This window comes from Crocuta crocuta, unplaced genomic scaffold (genome assembly GCF_008692635.1).
Source record: "Crocuta crocuta isolate KB4526 unplaced genomic scaffold, BGI_CrCroc_1.0 scaffold610, whole genome shotgun sequence".
Classification (NCBI taxonomy): domain Eukaryota; kingdom Metazoa; phylum Chordata; class Mammalia; order Carnivora; family Hyaenidae; genus Crocuta; species Crocuta crocuta.
The window spans coordinates 1,039,192-1,049,679 of record NW_027527456.1 but is presented as its reverse complement, the minus strand read 5'-3'; positions in this window follow the sequence as shown (position 1 = coordinate 1,049,679).

The window sequence follows — 10,488 nt, the reverse complement described above, 5'->3', positions numbered from 1 at the left end:
GCTGGGTTGTATGGTAATTTTGTGTTTAACCTATTGAGGAAACACCAAACTATTTTTCACAGCAGTTATAACATTTTACATTTCACCAACAACAAATAAGTCTGAGTTTCTTCACATCTTTACCAACACTTTATATTTTATGTTTATTTTTTCTAACGTTTATTTATTTTTGAGATAGAGAGAGACAGAGTACAAGCTGGAGAGGGTCAGAGAGAGAGGGAGACACAGAATCTGAAGCAGGCTCCAGGCTCTGAGCTGTCAGCACAGAGCCCAATGCGNTGGATTGATTATTGTATGTTATGATTTTTTATTGTTTTATTTATTTCTGAGAGAGAGAGAGAGAGAGAGACAGCGTGAGCAGGGGAGGGTCAGAGAGAGAGGGAGACACAGAATCCGAAACAGCCTCCAGGCTCTGAGCTGTCAGCACAGAACCCGATGTGGGGCTCGAACCCACGAACCACGAGATCATGACCTGAGCCGAAGTTGGACGCTTAACCGACTGAGCCACCCAGGCGCCCCTGATTATTGTATGTTAAATCAACCTTACATTTCTGGGATAAATTCCACTTGTCATGACATGTAATCCTTTTTACATATTGCTTGGTTTGGTTTTTTAGTATCCTGTTCTACGTTTTTCTGCGTGCCTGTGTTTATAAAGGATAACAGTTTATAGTTTTCTTGTGATGCTTTTGTCTGCTTTTGGTATCAGGGTAATACAAGTCCCATAAAAATAAGCTGGGAAGTATCCCTACTCTTCTATTTTTTGGAAAGAGTTTGTAACTGTTCATTCTATTAGTGGTAGAATTCGCCAGAGAAGCCATTTGGTCCTGAGTTTTTCTTTGTGAGAAGTTTTTTATATTCCCATTACTAATTCAACCTCCTTGCTTTTTATAGGCCCATTTACATTTTCTATTTCTTCCTGAGAAAGTTTCAGAACTCTGTGTCTGAGAATTTATCCATTTCATATCAATTCCCTAATTTGTTGGCATATAATTGTTCATAGTATTCCTTTAAAACCTCTTTCTGTAAGATCAGTAGTAAAGTCCTCTCTTTCATTCTTGATTCAATAACTTGAGTTGTTTTTTTGCCATTTTTTTAAATTTATTTAAATGATTGCTACACCCCACATAGGGCTCAAATTCAGGACCCAGAGGCCAAGAGTTGCATGCTCTTCCGACTGAGCCAGCCAGGCACCCCTAATTTGAGTATACTTTCTTCTTTTCTATCTAAAGTTTTGCCAATTTATTGATCAATTCAATAAGCGAACTCTTGATTTTGTTGATTTTCAGTGATGTTTTTCTGATCTCTATTTTATTTATTCCTCTATTAATGTTTATTATTTCCTTCCTTCTGCTTGCTTTGGGTTTCATGTGCTCCTTTCTTTCCAGTTTATTTTTTAAATGTTTGTTTATTTATTTTTGAGAGAGAGCAAGTGGGAGAAGGGCAAAGACAGAGGGAGACAGAGAATCCCAAGCAGGCTCCGTGCCATCAGTGCAGAGTCCACCGCAGGGCTCCATCTCACAAACCGTCAGATCGTGACATGAGCCGAAATCAAGAGTCGGACGCTTAACCTACTGAACCACCCCAAAACCCCTTTTTTCTAGTTTCTTAAAGTTAGCTTGTTGATTTGACGTTACTCTGGAGATTTCTTCTCTGACTCATGTGTTATTTCGAAGTGTGTAGTTTAATCTTCGAATGTTTTTGGATTTTCCAGCCGTCTGTTATTGGCTTCTAGTTTAATTCTACTGTAATCAAAGGATGAACTTTGCATAATTTCTATCCTTTCAAATATGTTAAAGCATGTTGATAGCCCAATATGTAGCCTGTCTCAGTGAATGCTCCATGTGAGCTTGAGAAGACTGTGTATCTTGCTGTTGTTGGATACATGTCAATTAGAGTCAGTTGATTGATGACACCATTCATTTCAACCATATCCTTATTGATTTTATGATGCCCGGATCGTCAAGTATCGGTAGAGGAGTATTATAGTCTTCAACTATAATAGTATATTTCTCTACTCCTCCTTGCCATTCTATCACTCTTTGCCTCAGGTGTTTTGATTCTGTGTTGTTCGGTACATACCCGTTAAGGATTCTTGTTACTTCTCCTCGTTCTGAAGTCCACTTGGTATGAAATTTACATAGCTACTCCAGCTTTCTATACATTACTGTTAGCATGGTATATATTTATTCATTCCTTTATTTTTTAGAAATATTTTTCTGGTGGTAAAATACACATAACATGTAACATTTTAACTGTTTAAAAGAGTACAAGGGGACCCCTGGAGGGCTCAGTCGATTGAACATCTGACTCTTGATTTTGGCTCAGGTCAGGATCTCACCGTTCGTTGAGTTCAAGCCCCGAGTCAGGCTTTGTGCTGAGCATGGAGCCTGCTTGGGATTCTCTCTCTCTCTCCCTCTGCCCCCTTCCCCACTCGCGTTCTCTCTCTCTAAAATAAAAATTAGAAAAATAATCAAAATGTACAAATAAGTAACCTTTAGTTGTTCATAATGTGCAAACGTCACTGTCTACTTCGAGAACTACCGCGTCACCCCAAAAGGAAACTGTACACACCGATCAGTCACACTCCATTTCACCTCTCCCCCAGTTCCTGGAAACCACTAATCTGCTTTCTCTCTCTATGGATTTGCCTATTCTGAATAGTTCCTATAAATGGGATCATACAACACGTGGCATTTTTGTTTCTGGCTCTTCTCACTTAGTGTGATGTTTTCAAGGTTCATCTATGTCACACAATTTATCAGTACTCCATTCCTTTTTATAGTTGAGTAATATACCACTGTGTGGATAGACCACATTTTGTTTATCCATTCATTAGACGGTGCATAGATGATNATCATACAACACGTGGCATTTTTGTTTCTGGCTCTTTTCACTTAGTGTGATGTTTTCAAGGTTCATCTATGTCACACAATTTATCAGTACTCCATTCCTTTTTATAGTTGAGTAATATACCACTGTGTGGATAGACCACATTTTGTTTATCCATTCATTAGACGGTGGACATAGATGATGGGCATTTGGGTTGTTTCCTCCTTTAGAATGTTGTGAGTAGTGCTGCTAGGAACATTCTTTGGGGTATATACTTGTCTTAGCCTGCTCAGGCTGCCATAATAAAATACCACAGGTGAGATGGCTTAAACAAGAGAAATTAACTTTCTTGCAGTCCTGAAGGCTGGAAGACTGAGGTCAAGGTGCCAGCATAGTCAGTTTCAGGAGAGAGCTCTCTTCCGGGCTTACAGATGGCCACCCTCTTGCTATATCATCACACGATATCATCACCTTTCCTCAGTGCAGACANACTTTCAGTTCACAAAAATACTCAAGAGTAGAATTGCTGGGTTGTATGGTAATTTTGTGTTTAACCTATTGAGGAAACACCAAACTATTTTTCACAGCAGTTATAACATTTTACATTTCACCAACAACAAATAAGTCTGAGTTTCTTCACATCTTTACCAACACTTTATATTTTATGTTTATTTTTTCTAACGTTTATTTATTTTTGAGATAGAGAGAGACAGAGTACAAGCTGGAGAGGGTCAGAGAGAGAGGGAGACACAGAATCTGAAGCAGGCTCCAGGCTCTGAGCTGTCAGCACAGAGCCCAATGCGGGGCTCGAACCCACGGACCGCGAGATCATGACCTGAGCCGAAGTTGGACGCTCAACCAACTGAGCCACCCAGGCACCCCATATATTTTATGTTTAAAGAAACTATTAGCCATCCTAGTGGGTATTAAGTGGTATCTCACTGTGATACTTATTTGCATTTCCCTAATGACTAATCATGTTGGCCGCTATTCAATTGTTTATTGGCAATTCATATATCTTCTCTGAGATATATCTGTTCAAGTCCTTTGCCCATTTTTAATTGGGTTATCTTCTTTTTTATAGAGTTGTAGGAGTGTTTATATATATATATAAATATATATTTTNNNGGAAACGTTACTCCTTCTATTTTGTTTCTCTTTTTCAAGACTTGGCTACTCATGGTCCCTTGAAATTCTGTAAGAATTTTAGGATCAGCTTTCTTATTTCTGCAAAATTAAAAAGGCCATTGGGATTTTGATAGGGATTATATTGTATCTATAAATTTCTTTGGCTGACTATTGCCATCTTAACAATATTAAGTCTTTCAAGCCATGGACATGAGATAGTTTTCCATTTATTTGGGTCCTCTTTAATTTCTTTCAATCTTTTGTAGTTTTCAATGTACAAGTCTTTCACCTTTTTTGATTAAATTTATTCTTAAGTATTTTATTATTTTGATGCTACTATAAATGGAATCCTTTAATTTCCTTTTTGGATTTTGCTAGTATATAAAAATACAACTGATTTTTGCATGTTGATAATGTGCCCTACAACTTTGCTGATTTTGTGTATTAGCTGTAATTGCTTTTTTGTGGGGGGATTCTTTAGGATTTTCTCTATTATAGGAAGATGTCATCTGTGATTAGAGATAAATATACTTTTCCTTTCCAATTTAGATGCCTTCATTTCTTTTTCTTGCCTAATTGCTTGGGCTAGAATTTCCAGAATAATGTTGAATTTCAGTGACAAAAGCAGGCATCCTTGTCTGGTTCCTGATCTTAGATGGAAACCTTCACCATTGAGTTTGATGTCTTTTATTATGTTAAGGAAAACATTTTTTTTTCTATTCCTGGTTTACTGATGGTTTTTTAAATCATAAAAGGGTGTTAGGTAATGTCAAATGTTTTTCTGAATCCATTGAGACTATTGTGTGGGTTTTCCTTCATTCTATTAAGGTGTTATATTACTTGGATTGATTTTCATATCTTGAATCATCCCTACATCCCTGAGATAAATCCCATTTAGTCATGGTGTGTAACCCTTTTAATACATTGCTGGATTTGGTTTGCAAGTATTTTGTTGAGAATTTTTTTAAGTTTTAAAAAATGTATTTATTTATTTTTGGAGACAGAGAGAGACAGAGAGAGGGAGGAAGAGAGAGAGGACCCCAAGCAAGCTCTGCACTGTCAGCATGGAGCCTGATGTGGAGCTTGAACTCACCATCTGTGAGATCATGACCTGAGCCCAAGTCAAGAGTCGGATGCTTAACCAATTTAGCTACCCAGGCACCCTGATTTTGTTGAGAATTTTAAATCTATATCCATAAAAGGTAATAGTTTGTAATTTTCTTTTCTTGGAGTTTCTTTGTCTGGATTGGGTATCAGAGTGTCACTTCCTCTTCTATCTTTGGAAGAGTTGGAGAAGGATTAGCATTAATTCTTTACATGTTTGGTAGCATTCAACAGTGAAGCGATCTGGTCTTCAAATTTTCTTTACTGGAAGTTTTTTGATTACTGATTCAATCACTTTGCTTGTTATACATCTGTTCAGATTTTTTAATTTCTTCCTGAAACAGTTTTGTTAATTTGTGTGACACTAGGGATTTGTGCATTTCATCTAGGTTATCTAATTGTTTATAGTATTGTTTTATAAAACTTTTTATTTCTGTAAGGTCAGTAGTAATGTCCTCATTTTCATTTGTAATTTTAGTTACTTTCATCTTCTCCCTTTTTTTTCTTAAAGTCTAGCTAAAGGTGGGTTAATTTTGTTATCCTCAATGAATCGATTTTTAGTTCAGTTGATTTTCCTTACTGTTTTCTAGTCTTTATTTTATTTATCTCTGCTCTGATCATTATTATTTACTTTCTTCTGCTAGTTTTGGATTTCACTTAGTGTTTTTTTTTAAGTTTTTACTTAAACTCCAGTTAGCTAACCTACAATGTAATATTTGTTTCAGGTGTACAATTTAGTGATTCAACACTTCCGTATACCACCCAGCACTCATCGCAAGTGCTCTCCTTAATCCCCATCACCTAGTTCACCCAACCCACTGACCCAACTCCCCTCTGGTAACCATGTGTTTGTTCTCTATAGTTAAGAGTCTGTTTCTTGGTTTGCCCCTCTCTCTTTTTTTTTTCCCATATGCTCATTTGTTTTGTTTCCTAAATTCCACATATGAGTGCAATCATATATTATTTGTCTTCCTCTGACTGACTTACTTCATTTAGCATAATATCCTCTAGCTCCATCCATGTCATTGGAATGGTTAAGATTTCGTTTTTTTATGGTTCAGCAATATCCCATTGTGTATATATACCACACCTTCTTTATCCATTCATCAGTCAGTGGGCACTTGAGCTGTTTCCATAGTTTGGCTATTGTAGATAATGCAGCTCTAAACACTGGGCTACATATGTCCCTTTCGATTAGTATATTTGTATTCTTTGGGTAAATACCTAGGAGTGCAATTGTGGAGTCATAGGGTAGTTTTATTTTGAGCTTTCTGAGGAAACTCCATACTGTTTTCCAGAGTGGCTATACTAGTTTACATTCCCACCAACAGTGTAGTAGGGCTCCTCTTCGCCTACATCCTCACCAACACCTGTTGTTTCTTGTGTTGTTGATTTTAGCCATTCCGACACATGTGAAGTGGTATTTCATTGTAGTTTTGGTTTGTATTTCCCTGATGATCTGTGACATTGAGCATCTTTTCATGCGTGTCTATTGACCATCTGGATATCTTCTTGGGAAAATGTCTATTCATGTCTTCTGTCCATTTTTATTTTTAAAAAATTTTGTAAATGTTCATTTGTTTTGGGGAAAGAGAGAGAGACAGAGTGTGAGTGGAGAAGGAACAGAGAGAGAGGGAGATACAGAATCCAAAGCAGGCTCCAGGCTGTGAGCTGTCAGCAAAGAGCCCTACACAGGGCTCAAACGCACGAACCATGAGATCATGACCTGAGCCGAAGTTGGACGCTTAACCAACTGAGCCACCCAGTCACCATTTTTAATTGGATTATTCTTTTTTTGGGTGTTGAGTTGTATAAGTTCTTTACATATTTTGGATATACTAGCTCTTTATCAGATGTGTCATTTGCAAATATCTTCTCCATTCCGTAGGTTGCCTTTTAGTTTTGTTGATTGTTTTCTTTGCGAGGAAGAAGTAAAACTTTCACTATTTGCAGATAACATGATAGTCTATATATAAAACCCAAAAGACTCCACCAAAAAATTGCTAGAACTTTTACAAATTCAGTAACGTCACAGGAAACAAAATCAATGTCAGAAATCTGTTGCATTTCTATACACCAATAATGAAATAGCAGAAAGAGAAATTAAGGAATTAATCCCATTTACAACTGCACCAAAAACCATAAGATACCTAGGAATAAACCTAACTAAAGAGATGAAAGACCTGTACCTTAAAAACTATAAAGCACTGATGAAAAAAATTGAAGAGGACACAAAGAAATGGAAAGGCATTGCATGCCCATGGATCAGAAGAATAAATATCGGGGTGCCTGGGTGACTCAATCAGTTAAGTGTCCAACTTCATTGCAGGTCATGATATAGTGATCCATGAGCTCGAGCCCCANATGGGCGATGGGTATTAAGGAGGGCACTTGTTGGGATGAGCACTGGGTGTTGTATGTAAGTGATGAATCACTAAATTCTACTCCTGAAACTAATATTGCACTATATGTTAACTAACTAGAATTTAAATAAAAACTTGAAACAAAAGAAGAACAGATAGTCTTAAAATGTACTGCCAAAAGCAATCTACACAGTTAATGCAATCCCTATCAAAATACCAAGTGGGTCGCCTGGGTGGCTTAGTCGGTTAAGTGTCCGACTTTCGCTTAGGTCATGATCTCGCGGTTCGTGGGTTTGAGCCCCGCGTCGGGCTCTGTGCTGACAGCTAGCTCAGAGCCTGGAGCCTATTTCAGTCTGTGACTCCCTCTCTCTCTGACCCTCCCCTGCTCACGCTGTCTCTCTCTCTCTCTCTCTCTCTCTCTCTCCTAGAAATAAATAAAAAAAATATTTAAAACAAAAACAAAAACAAAATACCAAGAGCATTCTTCACAGAGCTAGAGCAAACAATCCTAAAATTTGTATGGCACCAGAAAAGACCCCGAATAGCCAAAGCAATCCTGAAAAAGAAAACCAAAGCTGGAGGCATCACAATTCTGGACTTCAAGCTGTACTACAAAGCTGTAATCATCAAAACAGTATGGTACTGGCACAAAAACAGACACAAAGCTCAATGCAACAGAATAGAGAACCCAGAAATGGGAAAAAGTCTCTTCAACAGACGGTGTTGGGAAAACTGGACAGCTACTTGCAAAAGAATGAAACTGGACCACTTTCTTACGCCATACACAAAAAATACATTGGAAATGGATGAAAGACCTAAATGTGAGACCCGAAACCATTAAAATCCTAGAGGAGAACACAGGCAGTAACTTCTTTGACTTTGGCTGCACAACTTCTCACCAGATAGGTCTCCTGAGGCAAGGGAAACAAAAGCAAAAATTAACTATTGAGACGCGATCACTTGCTTTTCTTCTGGTTTGTTGAGGTGTGAAGTTTGAGGTCTATCATTAAAGAATTTTTTTTTAGTTTATTTTGAGAGAAAGAGACAGAGAGAGAGAGAGAGAGAGAGAGAGAGAGAGTCGGGGGGGGAGGGGAGGGGAAGGGGAGAGAGAGAGAGTCCCAAGCACGCTCTGCATTGTCAGCATGGAGCCTAACGTGGGGCTCCAACCCACGAACCATGAGATCATGACCCGAGCCGAAACCAAGTGTCAGATGCTTAACAGCCTGAGCCACCCAGGCGTCTTGAGATGGATCTTTTTTAATGTAATCATTTATAGGTATAAATTCCTTCTGAGCACTGCTTTTGTTGCATCCCATAAAGTTTGATATGCTGTGTTTTTATTTTCATTCAACTCAAAATACTTTCTAATTTCTCTTGTTATCTCTTCTTTGACCCATTGGTTTGTTTAATCTCCACGTATTTGTGAATTTTCCAGTTTTCCTTCTGTGATTTTTAAAAAATTTTTTAAATGCTTACTTATTTTGAGAGACAGACAGAACATGAGCAGGGGAGGGACATAGAGAGAAAGAGACACAGAATCCGACTTTTTATTTTACTTTTATTTTAATTTTTTCATTTGAGAGAGAGAGAGTGGGGGAGAGGGGCAGAGGGAGAGAGAGTGTATCTTAAGCAGGCTTCATGCTCAGCGTGGAGCCTGACACAGGGCTTGATCTCACAACCCTGGGATGACGACCTGAGCCAAAATCAAGAGTCAAACGCTCAACTGACTGAGCCACCCAGGCATCCCATAAGTTACATCTTTAAATACTGTGTGCCCACGAACACAAAATTATAATTATTTCTTACGCATTTGTCTTTTTTTAATGTTTATTTATTTTAGAGGGAGAGCGTAAGCAGGGGAGGGGCAGAGAGAAGTGGGCATGGAAGATCTGAGAAGGGCTCTGTGCTGACAGCAGAGACCCCGATGCAGGGCTCGAACTCACGAACCATGAAATCATGACCTGAGTGGAAGTCAGACGCTCAACCAACTGAGTCACCCAGGCGCCCCTTATGCANAAAATTTAAAAAAAAAGAATCTAGAGTAGTCTTTAAAAAAAAAAATTTCTCATAGGGCAGGTCTACTACCGGCAAACTTCCTCAGCTTTTATCTTACGTTCTCTTTCATTTTTGAAGGACACTTTTGCCAGATTTAGAATACTTGGTTGACAGTTGGGTTTTTTTTTGTTGTTGTTTCGTTTTTGAGTAGTTTAAATATGTCACTCCACTGCATTCTGGTCTCCAGAGGTTTTTTTTTTCCACTTATTTATTACATTTGGACCTTTAAGAAACATATACCATTCGATATACCACTATTTAGTAAAAATCTGTTCTCGTTCTTGGGAAGCATATGCGTCACAAACTATCTTTCTTCTAGTTTCCAAGACTTTAGTAAGAGTTTATCAAAAAGGTAGACTCTGATCTATGGGATCCTGAGCCTTGAGGTTTTGAATGTTTCGATTATTGTAGAAACAGTTTCAAGTGGATGAACTTAATTCCCAGCTCTTTTCCTTCTGGAATGGGCACCTCGTTTTGAAGTTGTCTAGTCCACCGCAAGACCATTCAATTCCTTAAGCTTTGTGATCTAACCTGTCTTTGGAAAACTTGGTAAAAAAGTATTTTTTTTTCTGTACAAGAAGGATGAATTTATCAGAACACACCCAATACTAATCATAACAAAAAGCAGTATACATAATGTGTATGTGGCCATGTTCACTCCAGTGACGAGTTCAGAAGCTGGTAACTACTCTACCTATGGAAACTATTTCTGGATCAATACGACCCAAGCTTAGTTGCAGTCAACTCCTTAACACGACTTTTGGTATGTAACATTGATTAAAAATCAGAAAGGGTAAGTGGACAAATACATACTCATACATGATTACGTTTCCAAGAAACTAGTCTTTGNAAAAAAAAAAAAAAAAAAAAAAAAAACTAATTTTTTTTTCCTGTACAATAAGGATGAATTTATCGGAATACACCCAATATTAATCATAACAAAAAGCAGTATACATAATGTGTATGTTGGCCTCCCAAGTTTTTGATGAGAAATTGGCTTTGATCT